The following is a 13,726-nucleotide window of genomic DNA, read 5'->3' as shown; positions in this document are numbered from 1 at the left end:
CTCAGGTATCACCTTAGGAGTCACCTCTGCAGGGAGTCTTTCTTGACACCTCACCAACCCTGCACCACCCAGGACAAAGAAAGGGCTTCTGTCCTGAGCTCCCACAGCACTGCACTCAGCACACTCCACTGTATTTGCCCAATTATCTGTCTCCCCTGAGAGACTACGAAGTCCACAAGGCTGGTGAAGGCTAGAGAACTGGTGTAAACATGTAAAATCTCAACTGCAGAAAAATCCTGTAGTAAGTTGTTTTCAGGTGGGGGAAAAATGTTATTCAGGTGACAATTTCAATTTTGAAAATTAAATTTTTAAAGAGTTAATTTTAAAAAAAAATCTAGAAAAAGAGATATGTGATTAAACTATTCTTAGAAAAATGATATTAGTTTTCTCATTTACAGCTATTACCTGAAATAAAAACTTCTGGATTTTTTATATACCCATGTTATGCATTCCCTTCTTCATAAACAACTTGAAGAGGTACACATTTTCTTAAATATTTTACTAATTGTATTTTTAAATTTTCATTTGAATGGAAATGTTTACATGAAGAAAACCTGATGCCTGATGTTCAGTTCCTATGCTCTGTGCATATATCTTCTAGTAACAAGAATACTGGGGCAGAAAGTTCCCAGGAATAGGACAGATTAGCTCCAAAGGGCACCATCTGGCCATTTATGCACCTCTCTCTGCCCCCAATAACCACTGTGACTTACACTATCTAACACCAAATAAGAGTTGGTTTTCCTACCAACAGGAAATCTTCATTAACAACTTGAGAATCTTGAATACATAAGATTTAAAGAGTCACCTAACAAATTCCACTAGTAATAAGCTCAAAAGATTGAGTGGATTGCAACAAGTAATTTTAAAGGAGTCAATTTGGGATTAACTCAATTTTAGTACTTTAGTTGACACAGGCTGTTTTTCCATCTTCCCTAAATACTGCATTCTTCATAAACAAGCCAACAATGGACACTACAAAATATAGAACATCAAGGGCAAAATATTTCACTAAGTACCTTTGATTTTGCACTTGTTACAAAATATTTTTTCTTTACAATTAGTACCCTAGAAAGCTGGCCTATAACAAAATGATCTGTCAGTGTGAAAATCATTCCTTTTAGCATGAATATTAAAATTATCAAACTAAGTTTTTTCCCCACAAATAGCAATGTTTCTAATTCCTCAAGAAAAAGAATCACTCTTTATAGGAATACATCTATATGCTAGCACGAGCATAGAGAAAGGTCTGCAAGGTCACACTTGAACTGTAAACAGTGGTCACCCTTTGAGGCTGGAAGTGGCAACGAGGTGGGAAAGGACCCCACTTCATATTTCATAAATATTGTTGGAGTTTTTATGACACAATATTAGTTTTATAATTAAATGGCACTTAAATAAAAGAGTAAAGTGAAGAATTATCTTTTTATATGAATAAAGGTTCCTATTTTATGTTACAAAAATTTGTGATTTTATATGTAGTACTTCCTTAATTTAACAATTATATAAATTAAGTAGAATTATATGATTATACTATACTATACGTAAGTATATAAACTGTGTTGTAAAAATCATGGAAAACAATTCAAGGATGTAGAAGATGATGATTCAATTTTATAATGCTATACCCTGACCAATTGAAACAGTTTGAAATTTTAACACTTTGCTAACTGAAGTATATTAAAGAGACTTAAATTATTCCTTCCACAACTTGTGTTATAAACTTCTTTTAAAGCAATTAGAAATAGATGTTTGGGTCAAGCAGCTGTACAGAGTTACTTCCCACTGAACTGCTTCATATACAAATGATTTATGTGTGAGTATATTTCTTTGGGCAACCATCCAAACAGGGCATTCTTGTTCTCCATCAGTTTTCTTCATAGAGAAGCTGTGTACACGTACACACACACACACACACACACACACACACACTTAGAAAAAGAAATACTTGAATCTCATGGGCAGGTTTATTGATCAATGTACCCTATTAATTCTCCTCAAAATATATGTCTTGCTTCATTATATACCATGTTATGACCCCATAACTATAGCAACCATGTGCTCTAAATTTCCAAAACAATCCAGATTAATCATATCTACTTTTCCATCAATCACATTTTTCTTCGTATTCCATAAGCACACTCATATTTTAAAAACTATGTTTAATGATTTTTGATTCAGAAATAGTAATCCACATAAAATTAGGAAGAAACAATTACCTCACCCACAGGGTTATTGTGAGGATTACAGGTAGCATCCAACACAGGGGTTAAGATGGGCAGTGTCTCTCTTCCTGGAGAGCCTGACATGGAACAATGACAGATAGGACTGTGCTTTGTGGTTCCAAAACAGATTGTAGTGTGACATGTATAAACAGCGGTAACAGAAGAGAACCCAGACAGGTGCTAAGAGAAACTCTTCTCCAGCTATTCGTGGACCAAAGATTCACTCTGGGCCCAGTGAAAAGGACTGAAAGTGAACCCTAAACCAATTACGTAGCAATGCCTACATATATTTTGTTGTGGTATATGCTTTCACACAATCAGGTACTTAGTGACAAGAAGATAGCCCTTCCACAAGACCCCTGTGTGAAATTCTATATATGGGATTTGAATTTACTTCTAGACATGTCTTTTTGTAACTATGGGAATTTTCTTTCTAAAATATGTTAATAAGAATAGTAACAAGTACTTATGATATAGCACGCATGGTGCTATATAAATGAGTTATATTTCATCTCATTTAATCATTTTAACAAATCCATGAGGTAGGCATTATATTCCACTTCACAGATGAGGAAACCAAGGTGAAGGAACTTGTCCAAGGTCAAATAGCTACATACATAGCCAAGTAAGGTTCAAACCTGACTACAAAACCCATGTTTTTAGTCACTCCTCTGTAGTTTTGAGGCACTACTATTGAAGATATTAACAACAACAACAACAACAAAATAAATATAATAGGAATAAAAAAGAATCATGAAATGGAAGGCAGGGGATAAAGTTTTACAACAAAACCTTGAAAGGCATAACAGGCTAAGTTCTGTCCAGGAAGCCCCTTTCATATATATAAGGAAGGCTAAGACATGTGAAGAAACTGAAAAGTACACACTTGAGCATGAAAGTAACACCAGAGCAATGAACAGATGGTCCTAGGTATCAGGAACCCTTAGGCTATCCTAAATGATTCAAAAGAGCATAAGTCAAATTATTTATATATTAGCAATCTGGCTTGCTATGTATATTGTAACCAGAAAAGGAAACAGATGATGTGAAATTACAATTCCAAGTCATAAAAATCACAGACACAGGCAAAACAAATTATTTGCCTATTTTTTGGTAACAAAACAAAACAAATTTAGTAGTATCTTATTGAAATTGCAGGGAACAGAGATCCTATAAATTTTTTAGCAGGTAAAAGAGGGTAAGAAAAAACAAAATGATCCATTATTGTTTTAAAATAAATAAAATATTGATAGTTTTTTTCAAAATTGATTAATTGTACTGTAATTATTCCTATTTTGGTGAATGTGAAGTAGATTACATATTATAAGTATGGGTGTGTAAATGTATACATATTAGGGTTTCTGTGGGATCACTCAACATCTCTCAACACTTAACCCCATTTCCCCATTAAAGTTTTAAATGCATCAATCATAGATTCTCCTGTCACCGTGTCACAGGAGTTACATCACTGAGATCAGTCTCAGGCATTCCACACTGCGGTTTCAGTCATTCTCAACAAATCTTTTTGTTGTTTTTAAGGCAAAGCCCCAAAATATAATTGATACAGCATGGAATTTGGAATACTGTCTGAAGGGAATCTATGTTCTACTGTGATTTAACCTCTCCAAGCTTTTAATTCTGCTATTGTATCCTCCTGTCGTTTTGTAACACTATTGTGTTACCTTGCCTATTTACCTCTCTAGATTGTGTATTACCATATGAAGTATACCTAGTGCCATGTGTGACACATCATAGTGCTCAATAACTGCTAGGTTTTTGTTTTCCTCTTAAGATTTTCCAAGTTACAATAAACACAAGGGATTTGAAATGATAGACCAAATCATCATTGAGGACAAGATTCTGGTACACAGAACAGTCAACACGGATAAATAATAATATCCCTTATAGCACAGAGCCTGAACAACTACGATTTGTCGGACACCTACTCAGCCTTGTAAGAAAATACCAAAACGAAGTGCAGTTTGAGGAAGGAGGGTGGAGACCACTGAGGTTATGAAGGCCGCACTCTGGCCTCAAGGAAAGGCAGGGTTGGGTGCTGCCCCCTGGTGGGGAGCAGGGAGCCTGGACACTAACTGCCAATTCCTGGGATTGGAATGACAGTTTGTATGGCTAGATAGTGAAGAGTTCAGTATATGGTTTAAAAATTTCCACTGAAAAGTACACAATTTCCATGCAGTGCTGCTATAGAAAAGTAGCCTGCCAGTCAGCTTCCGGAAAGGTTACAAGAGAGCCTGGTAGATAACTGAAAATAATCAAGGCATACAAACTTCAGAAAACAGTGGAGAATAAAGAGCGCAAGATATTTGATTTATTTGTAAAGCAATCATTTTTTTTTTTTTTAATTCAAGGCAATTCCAGGCTCAGATTTTTTACGAAGAATAATTTTGGGATAATTTTTATTCAGGTCTTTTAGTGACAAAATGTTGACTATCGCCCACTGTGCAAGAATACGTATCATCTTGAGTTGGAAAGTTATGAAGTTTAAAGTGAGATAAGAAACATTTAGGTCTTTTATATGTGTTCCTACTTTCATATAGCTGATATTGGCTGATGAAATCCCTTTCATTTTCCTGAAGAACTATTCAACTAATTTTTCTAAACATTTAATGGAGAGTCAGAAAAGCAGGACAGTAATGAGAAGCACATCACAAGTCAAAATAGACATACACTGCCTATACAATTATCTGATAAATCAAGATTTTATGTTCCTCCTTGGAACAATGAAAAAAATCACTCCACAACTTACTTTCAAAATAATACTACAAAAAAAAATTGACTTTTAAATTATTTTTCAAACAAAATACTCCAAGTTATATCACATAATTATTATCACACCACTATAACACATTTAAACTATGAGAAAATATTTTGCTTCAGGAGTGGTAACTTAAGCTATAAATGTAATGAGCACTGAGCAAGACATACAGATGAGTTATCATTTCTTCTCTAGGAGAAAACATTAGGAAAAAATTTTAAATTATTTCTGAACATAGTTTTTTTTTTTTAATTAAAATGTATTGGGGTGACAATGGTTAGTAAAATTGCATAGGTTTCAAGTGAACAGTTCTGCAATACATCATCTATATATCACTTTGTGTTGAATGTACTTAGTTTTAAACCTGAATTCTAATACCATTTGGTCCTTGTCAATTATTATTAAGAATAAAACAATGGGGATTTTGCTTCTAAATACAATTAGTTATCTAGAGGTCATAAGGAGCAGTGCAAGAGTTAAACTTTTAAAATGCGAGAAAAACTAAACTAATATACCAAAATGATGTATATTTGATAGCTTTAAAGTATAGGAACTTAGAAAGCTATTTTTGATTATAAGTTGATTAGTCCTTGTTATTTATGTCAGGTTAGACTTCCCCCAGTTTCCAAATATTATCAGAGAATATTTGTTTTAAATCTGCCATGAAAACTTGCCTATAACTAAACCATGAGTTTGGTCACATGAGAAAAAATGATTCTGGTGTCTTAAATCATACTTTCTCAGTAAATGAATCACAGAAATCTGTGAAAGCACTGTGCCAGCAATGCCAAAGTTGATTTCATCTCTGAATTAAGTAAATGCAGCCTTACTAATGTAAAATAATGTTTCATTTAAGCTAATAAATAGTAAGTACCAAATTTTTTAAACAGAACTTTGTGTGTGTGTGTGTGTGTGTGTGTGTGTGTGTATACCAATTTTCTACATAGCACAGATCTACGAAATTAATTCTTCAGACAGCAGAGTCCCTAATCTACCCCCAAATTAACAGGATGCTCCCCTAAACATTAGTGCTATGTTTTTTTTTCTAATATCATGTATACAAGATGCATTCAACAAACATTTTCTGATATGAGGTCTCTCACTTTTAAAATGCAGTTGAAACAATATAACTAAATAAAAGCGTATATGAATAATATAATTTTATCCAGATTTGTATAACACCTGAAATATTACAGTCAAACCCAACTATTTCAGCAAAGCTTCCATGTAAAATCATAATCTTGACTAAATTAAAAGCTGAGATCTCTATTAAGTAATTTCATTGGAAAGTCTTCAATGTCAGCTGACTTTTAAAAATTCCATTTCTTCCTCTTTAATACAAATTACTGGCAATTTGGTACAAATTTTGTTTTCTAAGATTTTTTTCAGCTAGTTAAAGAATGAAACTGAATTCTAAATTAGTATTTTCATTTAAATTCCAACTCCATTTTTGAAATGGAATTTTATTTTCTGAAATTAGAAATACTATTTCTGATCTAAACAGGTTTCCCCAGATACAGTCTAGCTATCTAAAACAAAGTTGGAGCATGATATTAAAATATGCATAGAAATGATTCATGGCTCAAATTCATAGTCATGTCAGAATATAAACATTAATGCAAAATCATCTATGAATCTCGATATGGTAACTGTTGAAACTGAAATAGAACAAATTTCAATATCAAAATTTAACATTAAAAATCAAGAATTTATTACATAATATAAATTGCTTTTGTCTCAAAATTACAGTTTTGTAAATTTCACTATTTTTAAAATCAGAAATAGGTGAAAGCAAGTGACAACTCATTTCTATAATATATAATCTTGTCTAAAATAACTTTTTAAAAAAGTACAGAGTGCTCATTATGGCCCAGGGACTATACTAAATACTTTATAAATATTAACTAATCTTAATTCTCATAAAAACTAAATAGCAATCACAAAGGTAAAACTAGCACCCCATCCAAACCACTTTGGTTTTCCAGGTAAAATCTGTAAGAGTCTGGTTCTGCTTTCAAAATTTCCTTTAGATACAGTCTTGAGCTATGACCCAAAGCTGCCTCACCATTTTCACCTGAATAGCACTGTAAGAAACTATGGCTAAAAAAATCATTTCCTCATTAAATCTTTCTGCAACACATTCTGTTTATTTGCTGCAATCTGTCTCCAATGACGTTCTGAGGTTTTGAAAGTTCAAAGTGAAAAGTTTAAATTCGTTTGAGTTATTCAATGTGGAAATTTTGACATTTAAAATGTACTGTGGCTACACTGCTTTTGTTAAAACAATTTATATTCAATAGAGAAGGAAGAAACAGCAATGCTCTCAAATTTCCACAGCCACTGAAGCTTCTCAAATTTTATAGTTCAAAATTCTTCCTATAGAAGAAAGCATCAACGGCACCAAAGTTTGCAAGTGGAATTTTTTTAGAATGTGGATGCATAATGATAAACATAAGCGACTTGCAGCCCTGGCTCATCTCATGAACAAATCACGCTCTGTAAGGTAGGATTTTTGCTTGGTTTGGCACCAGGAAATTTAAAATACTAATGTAGAGCAACTTTTGATTATCCTACAAAGCATTCATTTTTTCTGCTTGTTTTTCAAAAAAATTCTTTATATAAGCATTCTAATACACTACTAAATGGTGCTCGAAAGGCAGAAATCAATTCTGGCAAAAGCGACCTGATGATTCCTTTGTCTCATGACATAGAAAATATATTCTTTTAGAATTTGGGGGACTGAACCTGCATGAAAAAAATTTCTGTTAGGATCTGTCACTCTCCCAATTTTGCAACCTGTTTTTTAAGTTTCAAGACTAATTACAAAACGAAACTACTTGAATAGAGTGATTTCCCCCTACCTGGCACCATCTTTCTAAAAAGTTTGAAAAGCTGGATAAAAAAAAATAATGGCTAAAATATTTGCTATTTTACAAATGACATTCTTTTGTTATAATATAAAGGAGTTTTATTGCTTTTTCCTTCTCTTTAAAAATGTTAGATTTCCAGTTGATGTTGTAGTTTATGTTTAAAAGAATGTTAAAACAACTTGCTAAATATAAAAAAGGCAAGGAAAAGGGAAAAATCAACTTTATCTACATAATGCCAGAAGAGATGTGTCTATATTTTTATTGAAATTAAACACACTTTATTTTAAGGTTAATCTTGGGTATCACAGCAACACAATCTTTAAACTCGGTTTTGCTAAATGAATAAGTAAGACCAAGTTGTTTTTAGCAGTTTAATTCTGGTCAATAGATCACTACAATTTTACTAAGAAAAGCACAGCAGAAATAAATTTTCCAGGCTATTATCGATTATTAGGGAGATATGGTCAAAAACTTGTTAATTGGATCCCAATAGTAGTATAGTAGCACTTCCAAAGTTTAATAACTGAACAAATTAACAATGCAAACAAGTTTCGGGGAGGAATCTCTGACCTGAGTAAGAAAAGGCTTATAAATGCTCTCATTATTTAGGAGGATGACTTTTGCTAACATGATGCATTTGACCTATTCATTAAAACAAACCGATCAATTGTAATTATTGTCTTATCCAATTAAAATAAAATGCAGAATCCTAAATATATTTTCCTCTTTACTGCACTTACATATCTATGTTTCTACTTCTGAGGTTGCTTAATATTTCCAACAAAGAAGTTTTTTCAGGTTCAATGTCTATGTATTTGCATATACATATTTTTCATGTTAGAATTTCAAGAATGGAGAGCTATTTGAGAATTAGAGGGTGAAATACACATGCCTCCTTTCTTCCTCCCAATATTGGATAACTTGTATACTGATAAGAGGAACCCAAATCTGCATGTATTCTCACAAAGTCTGTATTGCATGCTCAGTGTGGACAAATTTCTAATAAGCCTGCTAAACATACAGATACGCTAGTGAGGGGGTGGGTTAGTGACTGGGACCTAATTCTACATACTTTTATAGTTAAGTATAAAAATATAATATCAGAATTGCCCAAAGGTAGTGTACAATAATAAATTTAGATGAATTAAATTTATATAGCTCACATAAAATGGTAATGTTCACATAATTTATTTAGATGGACCAGAGCGTTTACTTACGATTTTTTATCTACTTACTTTGAGGCTGAATTAATTATATTAAGTCAATCAGGTCCCACAATTAGGAATCAGAGGCTAACACACACAGCACTAACTCCCCAAAGAAATCACAAGAGTGTCCCTATATGTCATACTCGTCTATCACACATAATGATGCACAGAAGCACACAGGGACACAACCAAACAATCCTGTGTTTAATCAACATATCCTGGCCAGTATCATGAGAAATAACATAGCAGCCTACAGGAAAAGAAAGGTATTTTTCCATACGCCTATCTGTTCAGAAAAAGGAATATGTACATGCATACAGAGAACAGAAAAACCAGACATTCACTAAATAGTAACCAAAGAGATGTTTCTTATTTAGTAATAAACGAGTATGATTATTTGTATAGTCTCACTTAATCCTTTCAACAACTCCATGTGGTAGCACAAGTGAGGAGCTGAGATTGGTGAAGTTTAAGTGATGGACCAAGAGAACACAGGTACTTGCAGTTTTGTTGGAATTTGCCAGCTCTCATAGTTAAGCTTGGGTGCACTGGGAAAGATCTAAAATTTCAAAGTGGACCAAAGAGTTTTTCTAGGTTACAAGGTAATATTTGTATCTAGTGCTGTCATTATACCTGTGAAACAAAAACTAGTGGAATTGTCTACTTGTTTTTGTTAAGCACGATGAAGACATTTTTTCAACTTTAATAAAAACGTTTTTAAAATCTGGCATATCACTGGTTTTCTTGTTTACCTTATAGGCTAGACTAGAAATAGCTTGCAGGCTGTACAAAAACTGGGGGTAGGAGGGGGGATTTGTGTGCTAAATTTGGCCCATAGGCCGGAATTTGCTAAGCCTTGCCTTAGAACAATCATATAAAAAATGACTTATTATTCTCATTTCAGAAGGAATGGACTAGGAGAACTTAAAGTAACATAGCTCTGACTATAGTTTTAGAGTTAGCTGTCCCTTTCTCTGTTGTACAGGTTTCTAGGAGAGGCTGCGGTAAAAACTGCAAAAAAAGCGGGGGATTAGCTGTTTACTGCCTTTTTGGGATGTGTTACTGGGGAGTATAGATCGGTCTTTTTAATTAGATTTACAGTAGGTTAAGCTTGGATTTATGTTTTGTTTCTTTTAGGGACTTTCTGGGGGAGAAGATGGGTAAATGAGGGGAAGGGTGGACATGAGTGGACTTTGTTTCTAGTTCATTACCAACAGCTTGCTTGAGTGTAGGTCATTAGCTGCCACTTTGAGTTCTGAAGCTGTGAATTCTCAGGAAAAACTGGACATTCAACCTATGGTAGGCTGTAAGCTTAAGTTTCTTCTACCAAGAATAAAAAACAAAACAAAACAAAAACAAAAACAAAATACAACAACAAAAACCCATTAATTTCTTCATTAAGAAATTAAATTTGCTTCCTTTCATTGGTTTCCTTATCTATGATAGAATCTAGATGAACTTAGGTAGCTAAGTAATTTGAAAAGAATGTGACAGCTTTTTGATAAATTAGAAAAATATTTTTTCCTAGCCTTAATATAAATGGGAAAATGAAATTTAATCCTCTCCTCATGGTAAATACTTTATCACTATTCTCCACGGTTAAATCACTTTATAAAACTCTAAAACTACAGAAGAAAACTTCTAGAGTATTTAAAGAAATGTCTTTTGCGAATAAAATTAAATTCTTTTTTACAATTAAAACAACAGACTACAGATGTGACATTGTTATTAAATTAATCTTAAACTAAAATGTAAACTAAAGTGCAGCACGGGCTCTCTCTGTCACAGACTGTACTTGCCAGCTTCCATTAGAGGTTATTGGCAGAGTCTCCACAGCTAGCACGGGGGTGTTTATTAAATAGCCGTGGGCTCTCATGTTGTAGGTGTTAAGCTAGGTGTACACACATAAATGTCATCAAGCGGACGTGGTTGTGTGAAGATGGGTTCATCCCTGTGCATGGAAGCAGACAGATCCCAGTTGCCTGGGACAAGCCTATCAGTCATCCCTGGGAAAGTATCACTTTTAAAAGCTCGATTAAAAAATTATATATGTGTGTAATATATCTGGGTTACAATGCATTAGAATCTCATCATTTTCAATTCCCAGTTCTCTAAATGAGCATGCTCATATTTGACATAACAAATCACCAACCCACAAGGATTTTCCTTAGGTTTCCTCAAATACTAATTATGTAGCAAATCTAATTAAGTTTGCATGACTCACTTTAGCAGTAGTTACTTCAGTTACCTCGGAATTGTCAAAAGGGGTCTGAAGTGTCTATTCTCCCTCCAAAATAATCAGGCTGCACGCCAAACTGATAACCATTAAACACAGCTGCAGAGCAAATGTGTGGTCTTGGTCCTATAAACACAGTGTTCACACATCAAGCTGCCCTGTGAGCAACTACAGATTCAGAAGTACTGATTTCAGGTTTATGTTACTATTTTATACATGAGTACGAAGTCACTTGCTTTACCCAGCATGGCCTGTGCAGGTTTCTATAATGCCATGAGTTTCTCCACCTAAGAACACTCATTGAAACTGAAAATCCCAAATATTGATAAATACATTTTGATCAGCATCTTGCTTAATAGGTTTTCAAACTTTATAGCTCACATGAAAAAGAGTACAGGATGCTTTGTGTGTTTGAGAACATATTTATGGGATAATTAACATGCAATATATTTAACCTCATTCCTGAAGACAATCACATATCCTGTGTTTATTATAAATGCTTTTCTTTTCATTATAGAAGATAAGTGTGTAAAAAAATCTGAGGACAAATCTGAGCTACAGAAATTACACTATTTTATTTTATTACAGTAACTCAAATAATTTCCATAAAAGGAAATTTTTTTCAGAGGGGCTCTCCAAATGGGGTGGGTCGCCGGATGCTTAAGGCCAAGACCGCATTCCCTCCGAGGCCGTTAGATCGCTATGGCAACTCCCCTTTCCCTATGAGTAAGCAACAGCTATGAACACTAAAATCTGGAAGAAGAAAAAAAAAAAAGGTTTCCTTTTCTGTGGCGATAATAATAGTTTCAAGACTGAAACATACCACTTTTTGTGCAAGACAAACTATATCTTTGCTAACTGAATTATTTCCCGAGAATTCAACTTTATAATAAATGTAAAATTAGTGAAATCAGCCATTGTACTCCAGTTTCAAAACGAGTATCATTTGTGACATAAGTAATCTAAGGATGCTACAGCTGGAGTGGGTTATGGGTCTAGGCAGAAGAAGAAATTCGATCTCCAGGGAGCGATGACATATCAGAAGCAAAACAGATAACAAGAAAACAACATATGCTTCCATGCAGCTCTTGGAGTTTCTTAAAAGCAGCACACGTTTTCAACAGTTATATTTCTTATCTGTGGTTGTTTCCGATATATAGTATTAGTGTACAGGGTAATTCATTGCTAACCAAATTGACTGCATTTATTAAATTAAATACATCTCCCTCCTATTTAAGGCAGTAATTATTTGCCAGTTTTGTTTTCACTGTCTTAAGTATTAATATGTATATCTCTAAATTGTATCTCATTTTAGGTGTGCAAAACCAACGTTGCAAAGTGTCATGCACATTGGTTTTCATAGCCTATTGTATTAAAGGAAAAATGCCTGATACAGACTTAGCATCAGTAAATATTTGTTAATGAAACAACTCCAGTTTTGACTTATATTCTCGTTCACTCTAGGGCATTAATGGCCTTAGTCACTGATGATGCAAAAAATCAGCACGACAGGAAGTAGGGTGTAGAGATTTTTACTCCTTAGCAATTTACTGCATGCTATCCTACTCGTCTGCCAGATGCCACACCACTGCCATTGTAATCATGTTCCTCCCCTAATTAAAAGTTTTGCCTGGCTCCCCAAAACTTATGCTTTATTTACCCCTATTTCCCTCACAGCCCAGGACAGACATACACAGGCCCACCTCCATTGCAAAGTTTATTATTTATAACACCGCTTTTACAAAAAACCTCTCTCATCTCAAACACTGATTTTGCTATCCCGTGCTATCTTCACAAAGTTCACTTTTCAAATTCAGCTCAAATGCCAGGAAGCTTTCAGGACCTTGAGGTTGATTTTTTTTTTATTCATTTATTCAATCATTTGTCAATCAAATATTTCAGAGCCCAGGATGTCCCTACTATCACAGAGTTTTACTATCTAGGGGGGGATGTATGTATAAGGATGTCCTAGAAAGTGCGCAGAGGCTTGCAGTAGACATAGTAGCAGGGAGTTCTAAGTTGTACAGAGTGCTCAGGGAAGGGTTTTCTGAGGAGGTGGCATTTGAAAACCTTGAGGAAGCAGCTCTGCCAAGAACCTGGAAGGAGGATTCCTACCAGATGACAAAATAAGCACAAAGGCATGGAGGCAGAAAAGAACCTGGTGTAATCAGTGATGGAGAAAAAGCCCATGGGAGTGCAGCAGCACAGGGAGGAGGGGGTGCGTGCACACCAAAGGCGCAAAAACAGAGCAACAGAAAAGGAGGGGACGACCAGATCGCCAGATGGCTAACAGACCAGCCCTGGCAGGAAGACAGTGACAGATGGTTTTCATATTTTACATATCTGTATGTCACAGAGCACATGCAAGAGTGGCTATGGAGATTTACAAGATTTTCCAGGTAAACTCAGGG

The 13,726-nt window shown here is 34.4% G+C and overlaps 1 protein-coding gene across 3 annotated transcripts in view; it reads right to left on the bottom strand.

Annotated features, from left to right (window-relative positions):
• Window positions 1-13,726, bottom strand: part of BCKDHB (branched chain keto acid dehydrogenase E1 subunit beta) — a 209,550-nt gene that overhangs the window by 23,074 nt on the left and 172,750 nt on the right. The window lies entirely within an intron of this gene.

This window comes from Rhinolophus ferrumequinum, chromosome 3 (assembly GCF_004115265.2).
Source record: "Rhinolophus ferrumequinum isolate MPI-CBG mRhiFer1 chromosome 3, mRhiFer1_v1.p, whole genome shotgun sequence".
Classification (NCBI taxonomy): domain Eukaryota; kingdom Metazoa; phylum Chordata; class Mammalia; order Chiroptera; family Rhinolophidae; genus Rhinolophus; species Rhinolophus ferrumequinum.
Note: the sequence above shows the minus strand (reverse complement) of the source record. Positions and strands in the feature narration are given on the sequence as shown.